General features: G+C 40.0%; 1 pseudogene; it reads left to right on the top strand.

Moving 5' to 3' along the window:
- Positions 1-19867: 19867 nt before the first annotated feature.
- On the top strand, positions 19868-21144 carry LOC126061731 (CCR4-NOT transcription complex subunit 11-like; annotated as a pseudogene).
- Positions 21145-26735: the final 5591 nt, after the last annotated feature.

Here is a 26735-nt window from a genome sequence, read left to right as displayed (position 1 = left end):
CAGGGTCATTAAGGGTAGGTGTAGTGCCTGGGCTGGGCTATACAGGAGCGAGGCCTCAGACTCTGCACACAGCAGTGCACTGCTCTTCCACTTTCTCCTGTCAATTCTCTTAAAAACAAAGGTAAAGGCTACTAAAACTCATCCTTAGTAATTTTGCTATAATGCTTTACTCCCCTATAGGGGCTCTGTTGGAAGTGTGTTTATGTGAATTCCCAGTTCGGAGGTTGTGTATGTGTTGAATGGGTTCATGGGAAGTTGATATTTGTATTAAGTGTGCGGATTGGTGGTGTCTACATGAATATTTAGGGTTCAATATGAATGTGTTTTTGTGGGAGTGTGCAGGACATGAGATATAGGCATGTGCACTGAAAGACTTGGAGATGAGCTGTTTACAGTTTGTGGCTCGGTGGAATACTTTGAGTGTGGCTCTTCTGCCATGAATTTTGGGTCTTTGCGCGTACATACTGGCAGGTTTGGAATGAGGCATTTGAGGGAATTAGTTTGGCTATAGGACCTGTTCTTTTTATATATTTGGGGAATGAGGGAGAGTCAGTGGTGTACTCAGGGCATGTATGGTTGTGTTGCTTTGGGTGTTTTTCTGGAGTTGCACATGCATCCTTCCATGTTTATTCTGGGGTTTGTATGATTCTGTCTTCTGGAAAATTGGGACTGATTTCTGTTTGAGTATTTTGAATTGCTGGATTATGTATAGGCAGGCATCGTGAGGTGACATTAGTATTGGAAGATACTGGGTCGTATTTTAGCATACTTTTAGTATCCTGGATACTTTACGTTATAATTGGGGTATGAGGATAGCTGTATGTGTAATGAGTTTGTGTGTTTCATGAAGGGGCATGGCAGTTTGGATGAATATTTTCTAGGGCTATGTGTTGTATTTTTCAGTAGGGAGTATGGTATTTTCTGGGAAATGAGGACATGTGTGTCTGATGAAAAGATGGGATTGTGTATTTGCACAGAGAATGGGAGAATTGTATTTACTTGTTCTAGAGGCATGTTGATATGGTTATGTGTGAGATTTTGAGAATATAGCAGTTTTGAAACATGGGATATGGGACCTGGGATGGGGTTTCAGTGTATTTATATAAGATGTGCAAGAGATATTTCATTGTGAGCGGGGAGTATCTACTGGTGTGTGTAAGTCATGAGTGGATGCATAAATTATTCTTGGAGTATTCTACCTGTATTTCTTTGGAGAATGTTAGGGTATTTCTCTGTGTGTTTGGGTATGTGTGGAGGTTGGGAAAGTGAGGCTATATTCTAGAGATGTGTTATAATCTATAGTGTTTTGGGTGATGTATACTTGAGGAATTGAGGATATTTATGTGTATGTGTGTGTGGTGTCTGGTATGTGTTCACACCTGGGCGCATAGTGGTGTAGGTTGTGTGCATATGTTAGCTAGAGCACTAGGATTGTTGGAGTTTTAGAGTTTTATATGCATCTCTTAATGTGTGTGGTATATACCCATGGCTGGGTTTTGGGTGAGTGTATGGGGGGTTTTGTCTGTATGAAAGCAGTCAGGGTTCCTTTTTGTGCCTATTCTGGTCTAATTCTTGCAGAATTTGGTGGTATAGCTTGTATGTGCATTTTCTGTGTTTGTGTTGTGTACTTATATATATTTATAATATAGATTGTATGTGGCTGTGTTTGTACTTGGTTTCATTGGTTTTCTAGGGTGTTTATTCTGGAAGATGTACAAGGTTAAGTATGCATATTTGGAAATTGAGAGGGTTTATATAAATCGTGCATGCTTTTTGGGAATTGTGTATTATATGTGTTTTACAAATGTGGAAATTCGTGTGGGTTTGTATTAGGGTGGCCTATGTGATGACATTTTGACCTTGGTGGTGATAGAGAGCTTGATTGTGTGTACGGTGTTCAGTGAGTATATATGGGTACTCTTGGTTGTACATGTGCTTGTTCAGGCAAGTGTGGAGAGCATACATATAGTTGTAGGAATGGCTGTGAGTATTTACGGTCCATAGGTTTGTTTTTTTTTTTTTAGTAAAACTATACGCAGTAAAAGGTGATATGTATGGTATTCAGGGTATAGGTAGTATTTGTATGTGTATGTTCAGGAGTTGTGAGGAGTTGTGTGTTCTGGAGATATATAGTGATATTTGGTTTACGTATTAAGGGTGGGAGTTAAGGGTTCTTCTTGTGGTGCAGGTGAAATGTGTGTATATACTCATAGGAAATTGGATCAGTTATGCTGGAATCAGCTCCTGTTAACTTGGGATAGTAGATGGAGCATATATCTGCCAACTGTGAGTCAGCGACATCAGGCTGGTGCCTTGAAATAGGCTATGGCCATATTATTTGTATCAGGTAAATTGTCAGCCTTTACAAATCAAGGCTTGCAGCACTCCCAATGGATAGTGAATTGATAAATATTGACAACACTTGTCCGTGTGTGTGTATCTGTCTGTCTGTGTATGTGACTCTGTGTCATTTGAATGTGCTAAGCATCATTGGGGTATTTTATCAGAGATTGTGAGTGGGGCAATTGGGAGATATAGGCCCTTCCATGTGTTCATGGCAAAGAGGTGTAGCAATATTGTATCATTTCATCTTACTTTTTCAAACTCTATGTTTAACAAATAATCTGACAAGCCAGAATATACGAAGAATGGGACATCAGGATTGGAGGAGTGTCATTGACAACCTGGGATATGAAGATTACACAACATTGCATGCTGAAAATGAAGAAAACTTTAAGAACTACATGCTGAAGGTCAACGATCTCACCTTCAGTGGGAATTCCACCTGAACATAAAGAAAATGAAAATTGTCACACTGGACAATCAAAGGAAATGGAGACATATTTGAAGTTGTCAAGGATTTCATGACTCTTTAATCAACAATCAAGAACCGTGGAAGCAGCAATCAGGACATCAAAGGATGTACTGTGTTGAGCAGATCTGCTGCGAAAGATCCCCTTAAAGTTGTAAAAATGAAAGATGTCACTTTGATAAGAAAGGTGCATGTGGCCCAAGCCTGGCTTGGCAGTCCCACCAAAAGGCTGCCCTTCAGAGCTGGGGAACCTTTCTAGAGTCAGAAAGCACCAGTAACCAGAAGGTAGGAAAATATAGTGTTAGTACCTGGGCCTGGGAAGAGAGGGTCCCAAGAACCCTGAGTTGACGGGACCTTGGTTAGCTGAAAAACAGCCAGATACAGACTTTCACAGCCAGAATCTCTCCAGCCGTGGCTGTGGGTAGTGTGAACCTTCTGATGTGTCCCTGTGCTGGGAGACCTGAGATCCAGGTGAAGGTCTCAGTCAAATCTGAGCAGGTATGTGGGGCTGGGCCTCGCTCTGGTGGCTCAGAGGAGCTGACAGGTAAGGGAGATGAGGAACTGGGTGTGTGTTCCTTGAACAATCTTGAAGAATATGACAGATCCCTCTTATAGTAGGGCTTCCCAGTCACACCCCTTGTCTATTCTGTCACAGGAGGCCTCAGGACCCCAAAAAGAGAATGTATTCACTTTCCTCTGGTATGTCTCATCTCTTGGTTCTGATCCCCACTTAGCCAGGTAGACTTGGTGCCAGTTCAGTGGGAGTGGGAGAAGCAAGACAGGGGTTGGGGTCAGATAAGTGACGAGGGAGGGCGTGGGGAAGCCCTGGCCCTGAGGGAGGGCAGATCTAGAGAGCATGAGGAAGCCTACCTGTGAATAGACATGACTCTTACTTTCCTGACTCCTTTCTTTTCTGAAGCCATTAGGATGCTGCTAGCACTGGGAGGCTCATCTCAGCGTTCTGTTTTTCTGATAGGGTGACCTGACCTTTATTTTCCCCCATGTTATGTGCAGCTACAAACACACCATAGGGTATCAGGTGACCATGATGGACCCCAGTTGACTCCACACAGGCCTCCTGCCTCGCTTGTACCCACCCAAGGACTTCTGCAACTTATGGTGAGTCTCCTTCTTTGTAGTGGATTCTACAGCCCAAAAGTGTACTGACGACTCTTTCTGGAATGATCCTGTATCTGCTTGTCTGTGGTACAAATGGATTCCTTGTAGCCTAATCAGCCTGCTGTGTATGCTATTTCCAACATGACGACCACATTTTGTAGTAATCATGTACTCTTTTGTTGGCAGAATGGTGGTTGGCCTGCCTTTATATAGTAAAATATCACATATTTTAAATATAATATTAATATATGATAGAATTTGGTAGGTTCCTTTTCATTTGGTTTTGAATATTCGTTTTGTTTTCATTGCTTTGTTTTTAGCAATTACTCCCCATGCTTTTTGCCTCCAGCTCTCCTAGCCTTTAATCTGCTCTATATCTTTGCATATTGTAAATTTTCATGCAAGTGGGATCATGCAGTAATTGTTCTTGGGATTTCAGTTATTTCACTCAGAAGAATGTTTTCAAGGTTCATCCATCGTTGCTCTTTATGGCTGCAACATGTTGCATGTATCTTTATGTCTTGTATTGCATATTCAGTATCTTTCGATAGACACTTGGGTTCTTTCCACCTTTGTTTTTTATTGTACTTTAGATGAAGGTTTACAGAACAAACTCACTTCTCAGTAAACAGTTAACACATATATTGTTTTATGGCATTGGCTAACAACCCCACAACATGTCAACACTGTCCCATCTGAAACTTAGGTTCCCTATTACCGCCTTTCCTGGCACTTCCTGCTTTCTGGTCCTTGCCCCTTGGCTGTTGTGCCCCTTTAGTCTCATTTTGTTTCTTGGGCCTGTCTAATCTTTGCCTGAAGGGTGAACCTCAGGAGTGACTTCATTACTTAGCTAAATTGATGCCTGGGGGCCATACACTCAGGGTTTCCCCAGTCTGTCAGGCTGGTAAGTCTGGTATTTTTTTGTGAGTTAGAATATTTTTCTACATTTTTCTTCAGGTCTGTCCAAAACCCTCTATTGTGATCCCTGTCAGAGCAGTCAGTGGTGGTAGCTGGGCACCTGGTACTTTTACTGGACTAAGTCTGGTGGAGGCCATGGTAGATGTGGTCCATTAGTCCTTTGGACTAATCTTTCCCTTGTATCTTTAGTTTTCTTCATTCCCCTTTGCTCCTGAAGGGGTCAGACCAGTGGAGTAACTTAGATGGCCACTCTCAGGCTTTTAAGACCCCACATACTACTCACCAAAGTAGGATCTAGAACACGTTCTTTATAAACTATGTTATGGCAATTGAGCTAGATGTTCCCTGAAACCATGGGCCTCGTAGCCCTTAGCTCAGCAAGTCAGTCTCTCAGGGAGTTTGGATGTGTCTAAGGAGCTTCCATGACCTTGGCTTGTACAAGTCATGCTGGCTTCCCCAGTATTGTCTACTGTTTTACCCTTTCCCAAATTTACTACTTATCTATTGTCTGTTTAGTGTTTTTCCATCCCCATCCCTCCCCTCCCTCGTAACTGGCAAAGATTGTTTCTTTTTTTTTTTACAGTAATGGTCTCATACAGTATTTGTCCTTTGTGATTGACTTATTTCACTCAGCATAATGCTCTGCAGATTCATCCATGTTGTGAGATGCTTCAAAGATTGATCATTGTTCTTTATCTTTGTATAGTACTCCATTGTGTGTATGTACTGTAGTGTTTTATCCATTTGTCTGTTGTTGGGCATGTAGGTTGCTTCCATCTTTTTGCTATTGTGGAGAATGCTGCAGTGAACATGTGTGTGCATATGTCTATTTGTGTGACGACTTATTTCTCTAGGATATATTCCTAGCAGTGGGATTGCTCAATCATATGGTATTTCTATTTTTAGCTTTCTAAGTCCAGAATGGTTGTATCATTTTGTATTCCCACCAGCAGTGCATAAGAGTTCCGATCTTCCTGCAGCCTCTCCAATATTTGTTGTTTCCTGTTTTTTTGATTGTTTCCAGTAATGCTGGGGGGTGAGATGGTATCTCTTCATGGTTTTGATTTTCAAATGGCTAGTGATCTCGAGCATTTTCCATGTGTCTGTTGGCCATTTGAGTATTTTCTTTGGTGAAGTGCCTGTTCATTTCTTTTGCCTATTTTTTAATTGGTTTGTCTTTTTGTTGTAGAGGTGTTAGATTTTCTTGCAGATTTTAGAGGTAAGACTTTTGCGTAATTTTTATAGCTAAAAAATGTCCCCAGTCTATTGGTTCTCTTTTTACTCTTCTTGTGAAATCTTTTGATGGGCATAAGTGTTCAATTTTTAGAAGATCCCAGTTATGCACCTTATCTTCTGAAGTTTGTGTGTTGTTGGCTACGGTTTATATCCTGGTAATGCCTTGTATTAGGGCCTCTAGTGTTCATCCTATTTTTTCTTCTGTGAACTTTATAGTTTTTGGTTTTATATTTAGGTCTTTGATCAAATTTGAATTAGTTTTTGTATATGGTGTGAGGTATGGGTCCTGTTTCATTTTTTTGACAGATGAACATCCAGTTTTGCCAGCACTGTCATTTCCTCATTTGATGGACATTGGGCTTTTGTCGACGATCCGGTGACTGTAGGTGGATTAATTTGGATCTGGGTTCTCAATTCTGTTCCATTGGTCAATGAATCTGTCAGTGTACCAGTACCGGGCTGTTTTGACTACTGTACCTGTATAGTAGGTTCTGAGGTCAGGTAGTGCAAGTCCTCCTACTTTATTCTTCTTCTTCAATAGTGCTTTATTATCCCAGGCTTCTTCCCTTTCTATATAAATTAATGATTATTTTTCCCATCTCTTTAAAGAATGTTGTTGGTATTTGGAATTGGATTACATTGTATTTGTAAATCACTTTGGGTAGAATTATCATTTTTACAATGTTGAGTCTACCTGTCCTTGAGGGTGGTATGTTTTTCCATTTATGTAGCTCTCTTGTGGTTTCTTGGAGTAGCATTTTGTAGTTTTCTTTGTATAGGTCTTTTACATCCCTGGTTAGGTTTATTCCTAAGTGTTTTATTTTTTTAGGGAATATTATAAATGGTATTGTTTTCCTGATTTCCTTTTCATCATTCTCTTTATTGGTGTATAGGAATCCCACTGATTTTTGTGTATTTATCTTGTATCCTGCAGCTATGCTGAATCTTTGTATTAGTTTCTGTAGTTTTCTCATGGAGGCTTTTGGGTTTTCTATGTATAGTATTATATTATCTGCAAAGAGGGAGAGTTTAACTTCTTCATTACCAATTTGGATGTCCTTTATTTTTTTTTTTTTCTTGCTTTAATGCTTTAGCTAGAACTTCCAGCACAATGTTAAATAGGAGTGGTGATAAAGGGCATCCTTGTCTTGTTCCTATTCTCAAGGGGAATGTTTTCAGCCTCCCTCCTTTAAGAATGACACTGGTCATTTGTTTTGCATAGATGCTGTCTATTATGTTGAGAAATTTCCTTTCTATACATTTTAGAGTTCTTATCAGGAATGGGTATTAGACTTTGTTGAATGCCTTTCCTGCATCGATTCAGATGATCATGTGATTCTTTTCTTTACTTTTATTTATGTGGTGGATTATGTTGATTGATTTTGTAATGCTGAACCATCCTTGCATACCTGGTATGAATCCCACTTGGTCATAGTGTATTTTTTTTTTTTTTTTGATGTGATGCTGATTTTCACTGGCTAGTATTTTGTTGAGAATTTTTGCATCTAGGTTCATGAGAGATAGCGATCTATAATTTTTTTTTTTGTGGTATCTTTGTCTGGTTTTGGTATCAGGATTATACTGGCTTCATAGAATAAATTCAGAAGTATCACTTTATTTTCTATGTTCTGAAATAGTTTGAGCAGTACTGGTGTAAGCTCTTCTCTGAAGGTTTTGTAGAATTCTCCAGTGCATCTGGGCCAGAGCTTTTTTCTGGTTGGAATTTTTCTTAATTACCTTTTCAATCTCTTCTGTTGTTAGGAGCCTGTTCTGATTTTCAACATCAATTTGTGTTAGTTTGGGTAGGTAGTGTGTTTCTAGAAATTTGTCCTTTTTCTTTTGGTTTTCAAATTTGTTGGAGTATAGTTTTTCATAATACTTCGTTATGATCCTTTTTATTTCTGTTGGGTATATTGTAATATCCCCCATTTCATTTCTTATTTGGGTTATTTGTGTCCTTTCCTGTTTTTCTTTTGTCAGTTCGGCCAGTGGTTTGTCAATATTATTGTCCCTTTCAAAGTACCAAACATTGGTTTTGTTGATTCTATTGTTTTTCTGATCTATATTTCATTTATTTCTGCTCTGATCTTTATTATTTCCTTTCTTCTCTTGGCTGTAGGCTTTTTATTTCTATTTGCATTGTGTAGCTAATGTTTTGATTTGGCCACCTTTTTCTATTTTGATATGTGCATCAATTGCTATAAATTGACTTCCAATGACTGCCATTGCTGTTTCCCAAAGGTTTTATTAAGGGGTGTTTTGTTTTGTTTTTGTGTTTTTTTATTGTGCTTTAAATGAAAGTTTACAAGTCAGTCTCTCACACAAAAACTTATATACACCTTGCTACATACTCCCAATTACCCTCCCCATAATGAGACAGCCCACTCCCTCTCTCCACTCTCTCTTTTCGTGTCCATTTCACCAGCTTCTAACCCCCTCTACCCTCTCATCTCCCCTTCAGGCAGGTGATGCCAACATAGTCTCAGTGTCCACCTGATCCAAGAAGCTCATTCCTCACCAGCATCCCTCTCCAAACCATTGTCCAGTCCAATCCCTGTCTGAAGAGTTGGCTTCAGGAATGGTTCCTGTCCTGGGCCTACAGAAGGTCTGGGGCCATGACCACCAGGGTCCTTCTAGTCTCCGTCAGACCATTAAGTCTGGTCTTTTTATGAGAATTTGGGGTCTGCATCCCACTGCTCTCCTGCTCCCTCAGGGGTTCTCTATTGTATTTCCTGTCAGGGCAGGCATAGTAAGGTGTGTGTTAATTCTCGTTTGATTCTGGGAATTTTTCTATTCCATCTCTGATTTCTTGTATTACCCAGTGGTTTTTAAGCAGGGTGTTATTCAATTTCCATGTAGGTGATTTTTTTCCTTGCTCTTGTTAATTTCTACCTTGTTGGCATTATGGTCAGATAAAATACTTTGTATTATCTCAGTGTTTTTGGATTTTTTTGAGGGTTGTTCTGTGGCCTAAGGTGTGGCCTATCATGGAGAATGTTCATTGTGCATTGGAAAAGAATCTGTACTTTGCCATTGCTAAGTGGAGTGTTCTATATATGTCCGTGAGGTCAAGTGGGCTGATTGTGCCCTTTAGCTTTTCTATATCATTGTTGAGTTTCTTTCTAGATGTTCTGTCCTTTACTGAGAGTGGTGTTTTGAAATCTCCTACTTATTACTGTGGAAGTGTAAATTTTTCTTTTCAGTGCTCTAAGAGTTTGTTTTACGTATTTTGGAGCCCTGTCATTGGGTATGTAGATGTTTCTTATGGTTATGTCTCCGTGATGGATCGTCCCTTTAATCATTATACAGTGCCCTTCTTTCCCTTTCGTGGTGGGTTTTGTTTTAAAGTGTGCTTTATCTGAGATTAGTATTGCCACTCCTGCTCTTTTTTAGTGGTTGTTTGCTTCATGTATTTTTTTTGTTCTTTGATTTTTAATAAGTTTACATCTTTTTTTCTAAGTTGTATCTCTTGTAGACAGCATATGGATGGATTCCATTTTTTTTTTTTAATCCATTCTTTCACTCTCTGTCCCTATGGCTGCATTTAGGCCATTTACATTCAGTGTAATTATTGATAGGTGTGAGTTTATCACTGTGATTTTGTAGTGCTTTTTTGTGGTACAGACATTTTCTTTTTTCCTTTTACTCCCCTGTACTGAACGCCTTTTTTTGTGGATTTTTTTTTTTCATTTCTTTTGTTTTTATAGATTTTGTTTTAACCAGGACTTATGTTTTTCTTTTTTATTTTGATGAGTTTACTTTGAAATTTACCCTTATCTTCCTAGGTTGAACTAGTCTCTTTTTACTTGGTATCGCCTTGCCTTCCCCTCCATTAGAAAGTTCTATACCTAAACTGTTTATTTTCTATTTTATTTTTGTTACAGTGTTGTCATTTACAGATTAACCTCTCAGGTTCCCTGTTGTAAATCCTTTGGTTTTGGATAGTCCTTTAGAGTTCCTTTCCTAGGTTGGTATCTGGCTGTTGTGATCTTGCATCCTAGATTCAGGCTGTGGTCTGATGGTGTTTGTTCTCAAAGTAAAGTATTCCCTTTAATAATTCTTTTAAGTTTGGTTGATTTTTATGTATTCCCTTAATTTCTCTTTATCCAAGTGAGTCTTAACTACACCATCATATTTGAATGATAGTTTTGCAGGATATATTATTTTGGGTTGGCAGTTTTTTTCTTTCAAGGTTTTATGTATGGCAATCCATTGCCCTGTTGCCTTCATGGTTTCTGCCGAATAATCAGAGTTTAGTCTCATTGTTTCCCCCTTTGTATGTGGTTTTGCTCTCAGGATTCTTTTTCTTTCATTTTAGCAAGTGTGATTATTATATGTGTTGTTGATTTTCTTTTCGGGTCTATCCTATATGGGGTTCATTAAGCTTCTTGGATGGTCAGCTTTTCATATTTCATAACATTAGGGAAGTTTTCTGCCAGCAATTCTTCAATGATCCACTCCGTGTTTTCCATTTTCTCTCTCTGTTCTGGAAATCTGATCACTCGCAGACTTTCTTTTGATTGTATCCTACATCATTCTCAGCATTTCTGTTTGTTTTTTTTTTTTCCTCAAAGTTGTATCCAAATGTTTTTCTTCAGTTTTGCTGATCGTGTCTTCTCTCGTCTCAAATCTGCTCTGCAGCCCTTCTGTGACTCTGTGCTTTTCTGAAATCTTGTTGTTTATCTTTTGGATAGCTAATTGTTGTTTTTGTATGACTTTTAGTTGTGAATTTATTTTGGCATTTTGGTTCTGTACTATTTTCCTGAATTCTTCCATTTTTTTTTCTGTATTTTCTATGAATTTGCCTTCCTTTTCCTTGAATTTGTCTATTTTTTCTCATTTGTGTCTGTTTTTTTGCTTCAACTCTAGGATAACTGAATATTAAAGATCTGCATTCCTTATTAGGTACGCCTAGCGTCTTCTACTGGAAAGTAATCTGGTATTTTATTTTGGACACCTGCTGGAACCATCCTGTCCTGTTATTTTGTGTGTTTTGATATTGCCTGCTGTCCTTGGGACATTCAGTAGTTATTTTCTTCATTTATTGATTGTAGATTTGTTTCTTTGATCCTCCTTTTTTAAATTTGGTTACGTCTGAGCAGGCGGGCTGTGCATTCTTTGGTGTTTACTTATCTGTGGATACAGTACTTTTCCCTTCCATGTGCAGTGGGCAGACCCAGTTGCTCACTTTGGGTACAACAGATCACATCCACCTGAAGGTTAGGGGCTGGCATGGATTGTTCATGACATGTAATAGGGCTGACAGGGTGGGCGGGGGTTCAGTGCAGGACGGGTTCCAGTAGGCCTTGCCTGCTTGGGGGTGTGATGTTCAGTGGATGGTGTGAGTAGGCATGATGAGGGAGGGAGGTTGTGATGTGTGGAGCTAAGATGGGTATGAAAAAGTGGAGAGAAACGGGAGCCAAAATCAAGCAAACCAACAAAAAAAGAGCGCTAAGGGAACTTTCCATTGGAATGGAGAGATCAGAAATGGAGAAAAACAGAATGGAAAAAATGAAAGAAAAAGGGTAAAAGAAAAAAATAAATAAAAACTAGGAAAAATAAAATTAAAGGCCCTCAGGGATCTTACCAGTGCAACTGCAAAGACCAGGGAAGTGGCTCCCAGTCCACACTGCACAGCCTCAGTTGAAGTAGTAGAGATGTTACACAGCCCTTGGTATTCAGGAGACAGGAAAAGAAGGTAAGTATAGAGAAATGAGAAACTAAGAAATGAAGAAAGGGAAGAAGAGAAAAAAAAAAAAGAAAGAAAAAATGCCCCAGGGATCCCACCGGCACAGCTTTGCAGAACAGGGAGGTGGCTGCCAAGTTGTGCAGTACACTCTGACTAAAAGGTGCTCCCAAACTGAAAAAAGAAGACAAACAAACAAACAAAAAAACAGAACAAAACAAAAATAATCCCTGTGGATACCACCAGCATGGTGTCGTGGGCCGGGGATGTAGTTCTGCAGTTAAGTGGCCCTTCACAGCCCTTTGAGAGGAAGAAAAGATGACACAAAGACCCAGGTGTTCAAGAGAAAGGAGGGTGAGTTGGTGAGAGGCATGGGAGAAACCAAAAGAAGTAGAAAAAAGCAATACCAGCAACAAACAAATGGCACTGAGGGTTCCTGCCAGTGTGGGCATGGTGAATCTAATCAGCACAGGGTTGAAACCGGTGCCTCTTTGCCAAGAGACTGAGGTTGGCGGGAAGCAGAGGACACCAAGTAGGGGGGAAGAAGGGTGGGAGGTGGGAAAGCATATATCGCTGTTTACTGGATGATCTGTCTTTTACTGGAAGCTCTGTGAAGGTGCTATCCTGTACTCCCTGTTTGCTGAACTCTGATGTGGATGGGGCTAATCCAAGAGGCATGTAGGAAGCAGCAGAGGTAGAGCGGGGTGGGAGTAGGATGGGGGATAGGAGAGCGTCTATAACTGGTTATTAGGTTCTCTGTCTCTTGCTGGGAGCCCCAGGAAGCTACTTTCCCATACTCCCTATCTGCCAAACTTCGACAGGAGTCTAAGACAGTGAATCTGTGCTGCCTTAGCTGATAGGAGACCTCTGCATGTATCTCTCGTCACTCTTCTCTGTCAGTTTCTTATTCCATTTGGTGCTTAGCTGAGTTCTTTCTCTCTTCATTTGATGCTAGGGTTCCAGATTCACGTTTGTCTCTGTTTTACTTAGTTTTTCACATCTTTGATGTGGAGGGACAGCGTGGTGCTTCTGTCTATAGCACCACATTGACTCCGCCTTTCTGTTGAATCTGTCAGTTCCAGTAGTTTTCTCGTGGAGCTTTTTGGGTTTTCTATGTAAAGTATCAAATCATCTGCAAATAGGAACTGTTTTACTTCTTCATTACCACTTTGGATGCCCATTATTTTTTTTTCTTTTCTTATTGCCCTATCTTGGACTTCCAGCACAATGTTAAATAGGAGTGGCGATAAAGGGCATCCTTGTCTTGTTACTGTTCTCAAGGGAAATATTTTCAGCTTCTCTGTGTTAAGAATGATGTTGGCTGTTGGTGGTGTTGTATAGATTCCCTTTATTATGTTGAGGAATTTCCCTTCTATACCTATTTTATTGAGAGTTTTTATCAAGAATGGGTGTTTGGACTTTGTCGAATGCCTTTTCTGCAATGATTGAGATGATCGTGTGTGTTTCCGCCTTTTTGATTCGGTGAAAAATACTGCAGTAAATGTCAGTGTCCAGCTATCTTTTTCCTTACATTCAAATATTTTTGTGTGTATGCCTAGGAGTTGAATTACAGGTTTGTATGGTAATTTTTTCTTAAATTATTGGAGGAGCCACCAAACTGTATTTTATGGTGCCTTTAGCACTTCATATTCCCAGTAGCAATATACAATGCTCCCAGTTTCTCCACATCGTCACCAACTTTTTTTGTTTGTTTATCTGTTTTTTTTTTTTTTTTTTCTGGAAATTTCCATTGTCATGGCATGGAGTGATACCATATTTTGATTTTGATTTTGCATATCCTTAATGACTGATAACGTTCAGCTAATCTTTTCATGTGCTCACTGGCCATTATCTCTGAATATGAAACCCTTAAGCAGAGTAGAGATTCCAAGTATGTTCTCATAATCAGTAGTTGTCTTCACTTTCTTGACAGTGCTCATTGATGCACAAAGGATTTAAATTTTCACCAAGAGAAATTTATCTGTTTGTTTCTGTTGTTTCTTATGTCAGATCTACAAAGATGTGGGGGGGAAAGTCCTAAAATATAACCCTGATGTTTACTTCTAAGGGTTTTATGGTTTCAGCTCTTGTATTTTGGTCATTGATCCATTTACAGTTAATTTTTGTAGATGGTATATAGCATGTGTCCTCCTTCATACTTTTCCATGTGGAGATCCAGTTGTCCCAGCATCATTTGTTGAAGAGACTATTCGTTGCACGTTGAATAGTCCTGGCATCATTGTTGAAACAAATTGGACAAAGATGTGTGAATTAATTTCTGAACACTCAATTCTATGGTTTTGGTCTCTATGTCTATCCTTATGCCAGAACCAGACTGTTTAGTGTATGTTTGTAGTGATATTTTAAATCTTGAAGTGTGAGCCCCATACTTTGTTCTTCTTTTCCAAGATTGGTTTGTATACTCAGAGCCGCTTGTGTTTGCAATATGTAAATTATATGTACGTGGTAGATTTTCTTGAGTTCTTGCCTGTTTGTTTTTCTCTGTTTTATTGAATTTGTAAGCAGCAAGACATGGATTCTGAGATTTAGGAGAGAGGAATGGGAGATTCTCAGGATCTTGACCCAGGACTAAAAATCCCACACCAACATCACATGAAGGATATTGCTGGAAGGACTGATAATGAAGACAGCTGGGAAATCTGGGACCAATTTTTTGTGAGGCCTATGTCATGGGATAGAGAGAGAATTTACCCTGAGGAATCAAGTCCCTCTGTGATGGAGAAAGGTGAAGCATGCTCGGCTGTGCCCTGGCTGCCGTCTCGGGCACAGAAGGGTCAAGGAGGCAGAGTCCAGAGTGTCCCAGTTTTGGGAGATGTGCAGATTAGGCATGTTGTCTGAATGAAACTGCTTTTCCCAACATCACAGTACTCATCAATAGTGTTTAGATTTCGTTTTACGTTGAGTACTCCCCACACACCCATTCCATACACTCTCTCTCTCCTTGCAGGAGCTATCCAAATAAAACGTGACCGTGTGTATCTTACTGATAAGAAAGCTGATCCTGAGACACACTGTAGGTCACACTGCAAGTGACAGAGCTGGGATTAAAACTGCTCTGGCTGACCCTAAATATAGCCTTTCTATGGCCTCTCTCTTCTTTCTTCCTCCTCGCACATTGTTCACTTGCACCTTCTGTGGCCAACACTCACTTTCAGGTGTGCGGAAGGGAAGGCATCCTGCAAGTGATGAAGGAGTGTTATGAAATAAATTCAGGGAAAGTTAATGCAAGGCCACACCATCCACAGAAAAGGAACTAGACCATCATCCTAGGGTCAACCTGTGTCTCTGTGGGTGATCCTGAAGGCCTGGTTATTCATTGCCACCAACGGTGATCCACTGTGGAACTAAGCCCCATTTACTCCCACCCTACATTGTCTCTTGGGAACAGGAAAGTGGCATTTTCTCCCTTCTTAGTGCCCTCGTAGCATGGCATCAGCACAATTTGTCGAAAAGAGACAGCAGAGGTCTAGTGATGGCCGGGGAGGGAACCTCAGAGCAGGTCCGAAGCCTGGCATACATCCTAACCCATTATTTGAACCTCTTGAGCTTTGTTATTGTGTAAGGTGGTATTATCTCTGTTCGTGAGGAACTATTTTCCAAGTAAAGGTAAACCTAAATGTACAACTGTGAAAGCCGAGAATTTCAGTCATTGGTTGGGAAAGAAAGAAGATAGTGCTTGTGTGATGCCCCTTGGAAGATCCCTACGGCTCCTGAGATAGTCCACTTGGGAACAGCAGGGTGTACCTCATCAAAGAAGTTTGGTTTGGGATTTTTTTTTTTAAATAATTTTTATTGTGCTTTAAGTGAAAGTTTACAAATCAAGTCAGTCTGTCACATATAAGCTTATATACACCTTACTCCATACTCCCATTTACTCTCCCCCTAATGAGTCAGCCTGCTCCCTCCTTCCAGTCTCTCCTTTCGTGATGGTTTTGCCCGTTTCTAACCCTCTCTACCCTCCCAGCTCCCCTCCAGACAGGAGATGCCAACACTGTCTCAAGTGTCCACCTGATACTAGTAGCTCACTCTTCATCAGCATCTCTCTGGTTTGGGATTTTTTTAATGGCTAATGACTTTGAGTATTTTTTTCATGCACTTGCTGGCCATTAGAAAGTCTTCCTTGGTAAAGTGTCTATTCAAGCTTTTCACCCATTTTTTTGATTGTGCTTTTTTTTTTTTAATTGCTAAGCTGGAGAAGTTTTTATAAATTTTGTATACTAGACCTTTATCAGATATAGGGTTCCCAAATGTTTTCTCCCACTCTGTAGGCTGTCTTTTCACTTTTTTGATAAATTCTTTTGATGAACAGAAATATTTAATTTTTGTGAGGCCCCATTTATCATATTATTACATCTGATAGCTTATCAAAAAATACTTAGTCATTATATATTCTTCTATGAAATTCATTGTTTTCATTTTCATTTAAGGTCCTTGATCCATTTTCAATTGGTTTTTGTGCATCATGTAACAGTTAGGTCCTAGTTTATTCTTCTGCATGTGGATATCCAATTTTTTTCAGCACCATTGACTGAAGGGACTTTTCCTTCCCCAATTGGATAAATTTAGAATCTGTGTTGAAAATCAGTTGACCGCATATCTATGGATATATTCCTGTACTCTGAATTTTATCCCACTGGTTTATACATCTATTATTATACAAATACCAGGATGTTTCAATTACTGTAGCTTTGTAGTATGTTTTGTAGTATGAGTTTGAGCCCTTCTGCTTTATTCTTCTTTAAGATTACTTTCACTCCCTGGGGTCCCTTGCCCTTCCATATAAATTGGAGGATTGCCTTTTTCTTTTCTGTCAAGATGCTTTTGTAATTTTGATGGGGATTGCCTGGAATTTAGAGATTGCTTTGGGTAGTATTGACATCTTAACTGTATAAAGTCTTCCAACACAGAATATCCTTCAGTTTTTTTTTTTTTTTTTTGGTTTTTTGGGTGGTATTGACATCTTAACTATATAAAGTCTTCCAGCACAGGATGTCTTTCAATTATTCAGGTCTTCTTTGATTTCTTTTAGCAACGTTTTATACTTTTGTGTAAATAGGTATTTTATCTTCCTAATTACATTTACCCCCATTTATTCATAGGTATTTTATTCTTTTAAATGGTAATGTTTTAATTTTTCTTCTTTTTGCAGATTGCTAATGTACAGAAACCATGCTTATTTTTATGTATTGACCTTACACTCTGTTGCTTTGCTGAATTCATTTATTAGTACTAAGAGCTTTTTTGTAGATTCTATGGTGTTTTCTATGTATACAACTGTCATCTGCAAAAAGGGATAGTTTTACTTCTTCCTTCATTATTTGGGTACCTTTGATTTTTTCTCTCTCACCGAATTACTCTAGTAGGACATCCAGAATGATGTGGAATATGAGTGGTGAAAGTAGGCCTCTCTGTCTTGTTCCTGAACTTAATGGGAATGTTCTCAGTCTTTCTCCACTGAGTATCACGTTGGCTCTGGGGATTTTTGTAGATGCCCTTTATTATATTGCGAAATTTCCCTTTTATTCCTACCATTTATTTATTTACCAGAAGAAGTAGAAAGTATTGGGGGGCTCTGAACCTGCTAGGGGAGGGGCAAGCATTGCCTGGTCCATAGTTTTACTATAGTTTTCAAAGAGAGATTGTCTTGACTCAGTTTAGAGCCCCTGGCTGGAAACTAGTCAGTTCACCTTCTTTAGCAGCTGATTAACTCCACTCTCCAACCATAACCCGCATCAGGTTCTCATACTCCTGTGCGTTATGCACCTGACTTAATTATCCTGGGTCTGGTTCCAAACACCTAGGAACAGCCCCTATGCCCCTAGATCCACAGAATTATTCAAGTTGGCCAGTCCCCAGGAAGCCTGCACAACCTGGCTAAACCCACCTGTTTGTCATACTTAAGCTGCCTCCTACAGTCCCAGCCTGTCTCTGGGTATAGCCCCTTGTGTGGTCCTGCACAGCAGGCTTCTCTGGTTGGGAGCTGTAGGTAACAGAGTTTCACCCAGTGTCTTATAATTTGGAACAATGGGACATAAAAGAAGCCTGCTCAGATAGGAGACCAAATGAAGCCCTAGAAATACAAACCTCCACCACTTAGTAAACTCAACAGTGTATAAACTCACCATGTGGTTAGGCACTGACTACACATTACACACTGTTAAGGACAATGACTGTTAAGAAAGAAGCATAGTCATGGTTCTTAACTTCAGTGAAATAAAACTTGACACAATAGATGTTCATTGTTGTTACTAGGTGCCTTGAGTCAGCTATGACTCAGGTGACCCCATGTAGAACAGAATAAAACATTGCCCAGTGCTGTACCATCTTCACCATCATTGGTGTTTTCGAGTTCATTGTTGTGGCCAATGCCTTCCAACCTAGGAGGCTCATCGTATTGCACTACGTTGGACAATATTCTTTTGTGATCCATAGCGTTTTCATTGGCTAATTTTTAGGAATAGATCACCAGGCCTGTCTTAGTCTGGAAGCGCCACTGAAACTTGTCTACCATGTATGATGCTCCTGGTATTTGAAATACCACTGGCATACCTTCCAACATAATACGTAGCAACACGCAAGCTACCACAGTATGACAGATCAACAGACAGGTGGTTGAGATGTTAATCACACTTGATAAGTACTTGATTCTCCAACAATGCCCAGTTGAGTTTATACTATGAGCTAGAGCCATCAGAGCATATGCTAGTGTAAATATATTTTAATTCTCTGTGTTTGGAATTAATATGTTTTAGTAACTTATAAATAGAAAATTATGTTAAATTATCTTATTGCGAGATGTTTAATACTATCTCTCATTTGTATAGCACCTTAGAATTTTCAAGGCATTTCAGGAAACATCTTCTAACTTCCTATAAATTAGGTAAAGCAGTTATTATTATTCCCATGTTACTCAAGAAGAAACTAAGACTTACAGAGGTGAAGAATCATGTCCAAGATCAACACTCTGGCCATTAAAAGATTAGAAGTCAAAGACTCCAGGATGCAGCCTGATCTAGACACCACCTTACCTCTTAGCTGTTATTGTTCTTAGCTGCTGAGGAGTGACCCCTCACCCACCACGTGGTGACCCTGTGGCATAAAAGAATACCAGATAGTTGTGATTCACAAGGCTTTCGTTAGCCGATTCTTACCCTGGAAGCTCTGCTGATACCTGTTCAGCATCATAGCAACATTCAAGCCTCCACTGACAGATGAGTGGTGGCTGCACATAAGATGCATTGGCTGGGAGTCGAACCAGGGTCCCTCACATGGAAAGCAAATATTCTATCACTGAACCACCTCTGCCTCTTACCTTTTAACCAGGGAAGTATAATCAGCAGTATTGTGGCTGAGCAGTCTAAGGCACTAGATTATGGCTCCAGTCTCTCTGGGGTCATGGGTTTGATTCCCACTGATGCCAACTGTATTATTGGGGCCCTGGTGGCTCAGTGGTTAAGTGTTTGGCTGCTAACCAAAATGTTGGGAGTTCAAATCCACCAGCCACTCCTTGGACGGCCTCTCGGGCAGGACTATTGTGTCCTATAGGGTTGCTAAGTTAGAACTGACTTGATGGCAGTGGGTGTAGGACAGTATGTTGTTGTTGTTAGGTGCCGTCGAGTCAGTTCTGACTCATAGTGACACTATGCATGACAGAATGAAGTACTGCCCGGGCCAGGCCATCCTTACAATCTTTGTTATGCTTGAGCTCATTGTTGCAGCCACTGTGTCATTCTACCTTGTTGAGGGCCTTCCTCTTTTCCGCCGACTCTGTGCTTTGCCAAGCATGATGTCCTTCTCCAGGAACTGATCCCTCCTGACAACATGTCCAAAGTATGTAAGATGCAGTCTCACCATCCTTGCTTCTAAGGAACATGCTGGTTGTACCTCTCCCAAGACAGATTTGTTAGTTCTTTTGGCAGTCCATGGTGTATTCAGTGTTCTTCACCAACACCACAATTCAAAGATGTCAATTCTTCTTCCTTATTCATCGTCCAGCTTTAATGTGCATTCGATGTAATTGAAGATACCATTGCTTGGGTCAGGCGCACCTTAGTCTTCAAAGTGACGTCTTTGCTTTTCAACACATTAAAGAGGTCTTTTGCAGCAGATTTGCCCAGTGCAATGCGTCTTTTGATTTCTTGACCACTGCTTCCATGGGTGTTGATGGTGGATCCAAGTTAAATGAAATGCTTGACAACTTCAATCTGCTCCCTGCCAGCCCCTTCATTGCCAGTTTCAAGCACCTGATCAACCCTGTGAAACCTGCACGTGGCGGCCAGGAGCCGGACTGGCCCCCATTCTCAGGATTTTTCTCTCCTATAACTCCAACAGAAAAGTTTTTTTTCTTTCCCAGCTGATGCTGGCACCACCAAGGGAACTCTTCTAAAAGACACCTCGCCAGATTGCTTTCGTGGGTGTTGGAAACAGGGTCCAGTCTGTGGACATAAATGGGCTTCAGGTAGCCTTAGCTGAGTGCCAGTCAGAATTTCCAACCAGAGTAAAGCTAGCTTCCCTAGTATTCTCAGTGGCCCAGACCTCAGTTCTTCTAACTCTGGATTTCATAGCTTGATTGTCTCTCAAAACACAGAAGCTTTAGTCAGTGGACCCAAACACCCTATTGAAGGCCATTTTTGGCCAGGGTTTGTCTAACACCTCCACTCCACATTTGTGAGGATGAGTTGGTGTGGCTAAATCCAACGGAGACTGACCATGCAATTCAGTGGGATACATCAATGTGTGTTAAGAATAGCACTGGTGTAGAGATGAAACAAGTAATGGCCAAAGCCTTCAAACACGCCTTATCATCTCTTCAACAAACACATTCCTTGGTGAGGTGGAAAAAAATGCAAAACTTCTTTATCATATTGGCCTGATTCCAGCCAATCTTCCTGATCTCTTGGAAAACAACTCTCCAGTTGCTATAGAAATGTTGCTGAAATTAATGCAGTCGAACCAGATAACCAAGTATTTTTCACGCCTGGTCAGTGTGGGCACGTCCTTACATTCAGTGAAATTTGTAAATTACCTAACTACCGCTGTTGATCTACGTCCTGAATTTATCTACCTTTATGTATCAAATTTCATCTCTACTTGTGAACAATTTAAGGGTCATTTGGCGCACCTTGTCTATGTCTTCTTCCAATTCTAGATCCGTAACAAAATTATTAATGTGCAGGACTTATTTATAGAAGTACAGGCGTTCTGTATTGAATCCCGTAGCATACGAGAAGCTGCTGGCCTTTTCTGGTTGTTGAAGACCGTGCATACTGGGGAAACCCCTTCTGAGACTAATAATAATAGTAATAGCTCATTGAAACTACACCATTCATTGTTCATCCATACCGTGGTTTAATTTTTAAAACTGTTAAAACCCTGAGTGGATTGCTTAGTGTAGTGCATATAAACAATACTTTATCAACTTGAAGTTTTACTTTCCTGGATGACTTTTTACCTTGAGATGAATTTTTGGTAAAAACTTGAGAAAACTGTGCCTTTTAGGTGTCTTGTTGGTAATTATCCATGGGAGGAACGGTTATTCCAGAAAACTATTACTGCAAAAGAGCAGATGAGCAGTAAAGAGCAAAGCGCCTGTTTTTGTTTAAAAGTCACGTTGCAGACTTCTGATAATTCCTGAATCCAGTTTTCCTGAGGTTCCAGTGCTAATGTATTTCACGAGAGTAAATTAAGCTATTCTTAAAAATTTGTGATCCTATCCTTGATGTGACATTAGGCAATTGTTTTGATTCCTCAGGGGACTAAGAGAAATTTGATTCTTCAGCCCAGTTGTACAGGTAACTCTTAACTTCTTATTAAGCACCATCTGAACCAAGGACGCACTTGTAACTTTATCCCCTCTTATCATGAGGATTACAAGACAACAGAGTAAATGTATTCCTTGGGACTGTTATAAAAACATGGGAACTATTAGAAAGTTTTTTCTAGGCCGAAATAGCTGGTACAGTTTTCTGTTTGTTTCTTTGTTTGTTTTCCCTCTCAAGACATTTACTAGTTCTTCTGTAATTATTGTTGTTAGTATAAAATAGTCATTTTTGTAAGTTTTTTTTTTAAAGCAAAAATGCCAGTTAGTGCTTTGAAAGGAATACTGTTTCAAATAGTTTGCTGAGTGTTGTTGTTGTTGTTAGGTGCCATTGAGTCGGTTCCGACTCATAGCGACCCCATGCACAATAGAACGAAACACTGCCCAGTCTTGCGCCATCCTTAAAATCATTGTTATGATTGATCTCATTGTTGCAGCCACTTTGTCAATCCACCTCATTAAGGCTCTTCATCTTTTCCACTGACCCTGTACTCTGCCAAGCATGATGTCCTTTGCCAGGGACTGATCCCTCCTGACAACATGTCCAAAGTATGTAACACAGTCTCGCTATCCTTCTAAGGAGCGTTCTGGTTGTACTTCTTCTAAGACAGATTTGTTTGTTCTTTTGGCAGTCCATGGTATATTCAATATTCTTCCCCAATACCACAATTCAAAGGTGTCAAGTCTTCTTCGGTCTTCTTTATTCATTGTCCAGCTTTCACATGCATATGATGCGATTGAAAATACCATGGCTTGGGTCAGGCACACCTTAGTCTTCAGGGTGACATATTTGTTCTTCAACACTTTGAAGAGGTCCTTTGCAGCAGATTTGCCCAATGCAATGCCTCTTTTGATTTCTTGACTGCAGCTTGCATGGCTGTTGATTGTGGATCCAAGTAAAATGAAATCCTTGACAACTTCAATCTTTTCTCTGTTTATCATGATGTTGCTCATTGGTCCAGTTGTGAGGATTTTTGTTTCTTTATGTTGAAGTGTAATCCATACTGAAGGCTGTGGTCTTTGCTCTTCATTAGTAAGTGCTTCAAGTCCTCTTCACTTTCAGCAAGCAAGGTTGTGTCATCTGCATAACGCAGGTTGTTAATGAGTCTTCCTCCAATCTTGATGCCCCGTTCTTCTTCATGTAGTCCAGCTTCTCGTATTATTTGTTCAGCATACAGATTAAATAGGTATGGTGAAAGAATACAACCGTGACGCACACCTTTCCTGACTTCAAACCAATCAGTATCCCCTTGTTCTGTCTGAACAACTGCCTCTTGATCTATGTAAAGGTTCCTCATGAGCACAATTAAGTGTTCTGGAATTCCCATTCTTCACAGTGTTATCCATAGTTTGTTATGATCCACACAGTCAAATGCCTTTGCCTAATCAATAAAACACAGGTAAACATCCTTCTGGTATTCTCTCCTTTCAGCCAGGATCCATCTGACATCAGCAATGATATCCTTGGTTCCACATCCTCTTCTGAAACTGGCCTGAATTTCTGGAAGTTCTCTGTCGATATACTGCTGCAGCCGTTTTTGAATGATCTTCAGCAGAATTTTGCTTGCGTGTTATATTAATGATATTGTTCTATAATTTCCACGTTTGGTTGGATCACCTTTCTTGGGAATAGGCATAAATATGGATCTCTTCCAATCAGTTGGCCAGAAAGCTGTCTTCCATATTTCTTGGCATAGACGAGTGAGCACCTCCAGTGCTGCATTTATTTGTTGAAACATCTCAATTGATATTCCATCAATTCCTGGAGCCTTGTTTTTCACCAATGCCTTCAGAGCAGCTTGGACTTCTTCCTTGAGTACCATTGGTTCCTGATCATATGCCACGTCTTGAAATGGTTGAATATCGACTAATTCTTTTTGGTATAATGACTCTGTGTATTCCTTCCATCTTCTTTTGATGCTTCCTGAATCATTTAATATTTACCCATGGAATCCTTCACTGTTGCAACTCAAGGCTTGAATTCTTTCTTCAGTTCTTTCAGCTTGAGAAACGCTGAGCGTGTTCTTCCCTTTTGGTTTTCCATCTCCAGCTCTTTGCACATGTCATTATAATACTTTATTTTGTCTTCTCGAGAGGCCCTTTGAAATCTTCTGTTCAGCTTTTTTACTTCATGAATTCCTCCTTTTGCTTTAGCTGCTCAGTGCTCAAGAGCAAGTTTCAGAGTCTCCTCTGACATCCATCTTTTTCTTTTCTTTCTTTCTTTCTTTTCAATGACCTCCTGCTTTCCTCATGTACGATGTCCTTGATGTCATTCCACAACTCATCTGGTCTTCAGTCACTAGTGTTCAATGTGTCAAATCTATTCTTGAGATGGTCTCTAAATTCAGGTGGGATATATTCAAGGTCATATTTTGGCTCTCGTGGACTTGCTCTGATTTCCTTCACTTTCAGCTTGAACTTGCATTTGAGCAATTGTTGGTCTGTTCCACAGTCAGCCCCTGGCCTTGTTCTGACTGATGATATTGAGCTTTTCCATCGTCTCTTTCCACAGATATAGTCAATTCGATTTCTGTGTGTTCCATCTGGCGAGGTCCATGTGTATAGTCGCTGTTTATGTTGGTGAAAGGAGGTGTTTGCAATGAAGAAGTCGTTGGTCTTGCAAAATTCTATCATTCGATCTCCGGCCTTGTTTGTATCACCAAGGCCACATTTTCCAATTACTGATCCTTCTTCATTTCCAACTTTTGCATTCCAATCACCAGTAATGACCAAAGGATCTTGATTGCATGTTCGATCAATTTCAGACTGCAGCAGCTGATAAAAATCTTCTATTTCTTCATCTTTGGCCCTAGTGGTTGGTGCGTAAATTTGAATAATAGTCGTATTAACTGGTCTTCCTTGTAGGCATACGGATATTATCCTATCACTGACAGCGTTGTACTTCAGGATAGATCTTGAAAGGTTCTTTTTGATGATAAATGCAACACCATTCCTCTTCGAGTTGGCATTCCCAGCATAGTAGACTATATGATTGTCCAATTCAAAATGGCCAATACCAGTCCGTTTCAGCTCACTAATGCCTAGGATATCGATGTTTATGCATTCCATTTCATTTTTGATGATTTCCAATTTTTCTAGATTCATACCTCGTACATTCGAGGTTCCGATTATTAATAGATGTTTGCAGCTGTTTCTTCTCATTTTGAGTCGTGCCACATCAGCAAATGAAGGTCCTGAAAGCTTTACCCCAACCATGTCATTAAGATTGACTCTACTTTGAGGAGGCAGCTCTTCCCCAGTCATCTTTTGAGTGCCTTCCAACCTGGGTGGCTCATCTTCCAGCACTATATCAGACAATGTTCTGCTGCTATTCATAAGGTTTCCACTGGCTAATGCTTTTCAGAAGTAGACTGCCGGGTCCTTCTTCCTAGTCTGTCTTAGTCTGGAAACTCAGCTGAAAGCTGTCCTCCGTGGGTGACTCTGCTGGTATCTGAATACCAGTGGCATAAAAAAAAAAAAAAAAATTTTTTTTTTTTTTCATAGCTTCCAGCAAATACAGCAACACACAAGCCCCCACAGTATGACAAACCGATAGACGTGTGGGGTAGTTTGCTGAGTGGTTGCTATTATTACCCTCATGTGTGTGGTAGGGTAAAGGACATGTTTGAGAAGCATTAGAGTGAGGTGGTATTGTGTGAACTTTTAGTCTTCATTTAACTCTTGGACAACAGTGCCTTGCACTGAAGTTCTTTTTCATTTAATGAAAAAAAAGTGTATATGTGTATATAAGGAGCACTTGTGGTACAGTGGTTAAAGCGCTTGGTTGGGAACCAAACAGTCAGCGGTTGGAACCCACCACCTGAACCCACCATCCTCTCCACAAGAGAGAGATGTGGCAGTCTGCTTCTGTAAATATTTGCAGCCTTGGAAACCCTATGGGGCAGTTTTACTCTGTCTGTAGGGTAGCTATGAGCTGCAATTGTCTGAACAGCAATGAGTATGAGTAAGGTAGTCAATCATCTGAATATATGTAAAGCTATATGTCAGGAACAGTTCCCTGGATACTGCAAACAGTTAAGTGGTAGACTACTACCCAAAAGATTAGGGGTTTGAACCTATCCATAGTATCTTTGGAATTAAAGCCTGGAAATCTGTTCCAAAAAGACCACAGCCTTGAAAACCCTATGCAGCGTTCGACCCTGCACACAGGAGGTAGCCATGAGTCAGAATCAACTCAATGGCAACAAACAACACAATGTCATGATTTTTTTTTTTTTTTTTGCTTAGTATAAAGATCTTAGAAGTTGTAAAGAATGTGTGTTAATGCTTTACTGTTGCTATATTATTAAAATAGATTATGCATAAACTACTTCTTAAATTTGAATTCTTTTATATTAATTCCATTAAACTAGACCCCTTAAATCAGGAATATACTTTCCAGGGTTTGTATTCAAAAGCAAATTAATTCAGAAAGAAAAAAATAACTAAATATAAAGAAAATAGAACAATCATAGGTAGATTTCCTTGGAAAACTTTTATTATATCATTCATACTGAGGTTTACAAAATACGTCACCTAGTTTAATAAATATTGACTCTAGCTCTAGTAGGGTGAATTTTTCTTTGGGGACCAAAGAGCATTTAGGAGCTGACATTCTTCTCTTGACTGTTTGCTTGGTTTTCTTGGGTATTAAACATGTCATGGATTGTAAATACTAGGATTCAGAGTCTGGCAGATGAGTTGTCCCTGACACATACCTTCTCTGCTAACTGCAACAACAGTAAGTGTGATGGTCAAGGTTGTGTATCAGCTTGGCTGGGCCATGATTCTCAGTGGTTTGGCAGTTGTGATGTAGTTTGACAGTCATATAATGATGTGATCACTTCCATGATGAGATTTGATATAATGTGATCACCTCCATAATAGGATCTGCTATGAGTGAAATGTTGGTCAAGTGGCCAGCATGGAATATAAGTGGACATTCTGGCAAGGTTCATGGTGTTTTGCTGGGTTTATATCCTGCAGCTGGCTCCTGTTCATCTAACCTCCAGTTCTTTGTACTCGAGCTAGCAGCTTACCTTTGGTCCTCCCTGCTGATCTTGGGATCCATCAATCTTTACAGCCTGTGAACAAGAGCCCTGCTCTCTGTCCGGCCAAAGTTGAGT

This window comes from Elephas maximus, chromosome 18, assembly GCF_024166365.1.
Source record: "Elephas maximus indicus isolate mEleMax1 chromosome 18, mEleMax1 primary haplotype, whole genome shotgun sequence".
NCBI classification, from domain to species: Eukaryota; Metazoa; Chordata; class Mammalia; order Proboscidea; family Elephantidae; genus Elephas; species Elephas maximus.
This window is presented reverse-complemented; position numbering and strand designations above follow the sequence as displayed.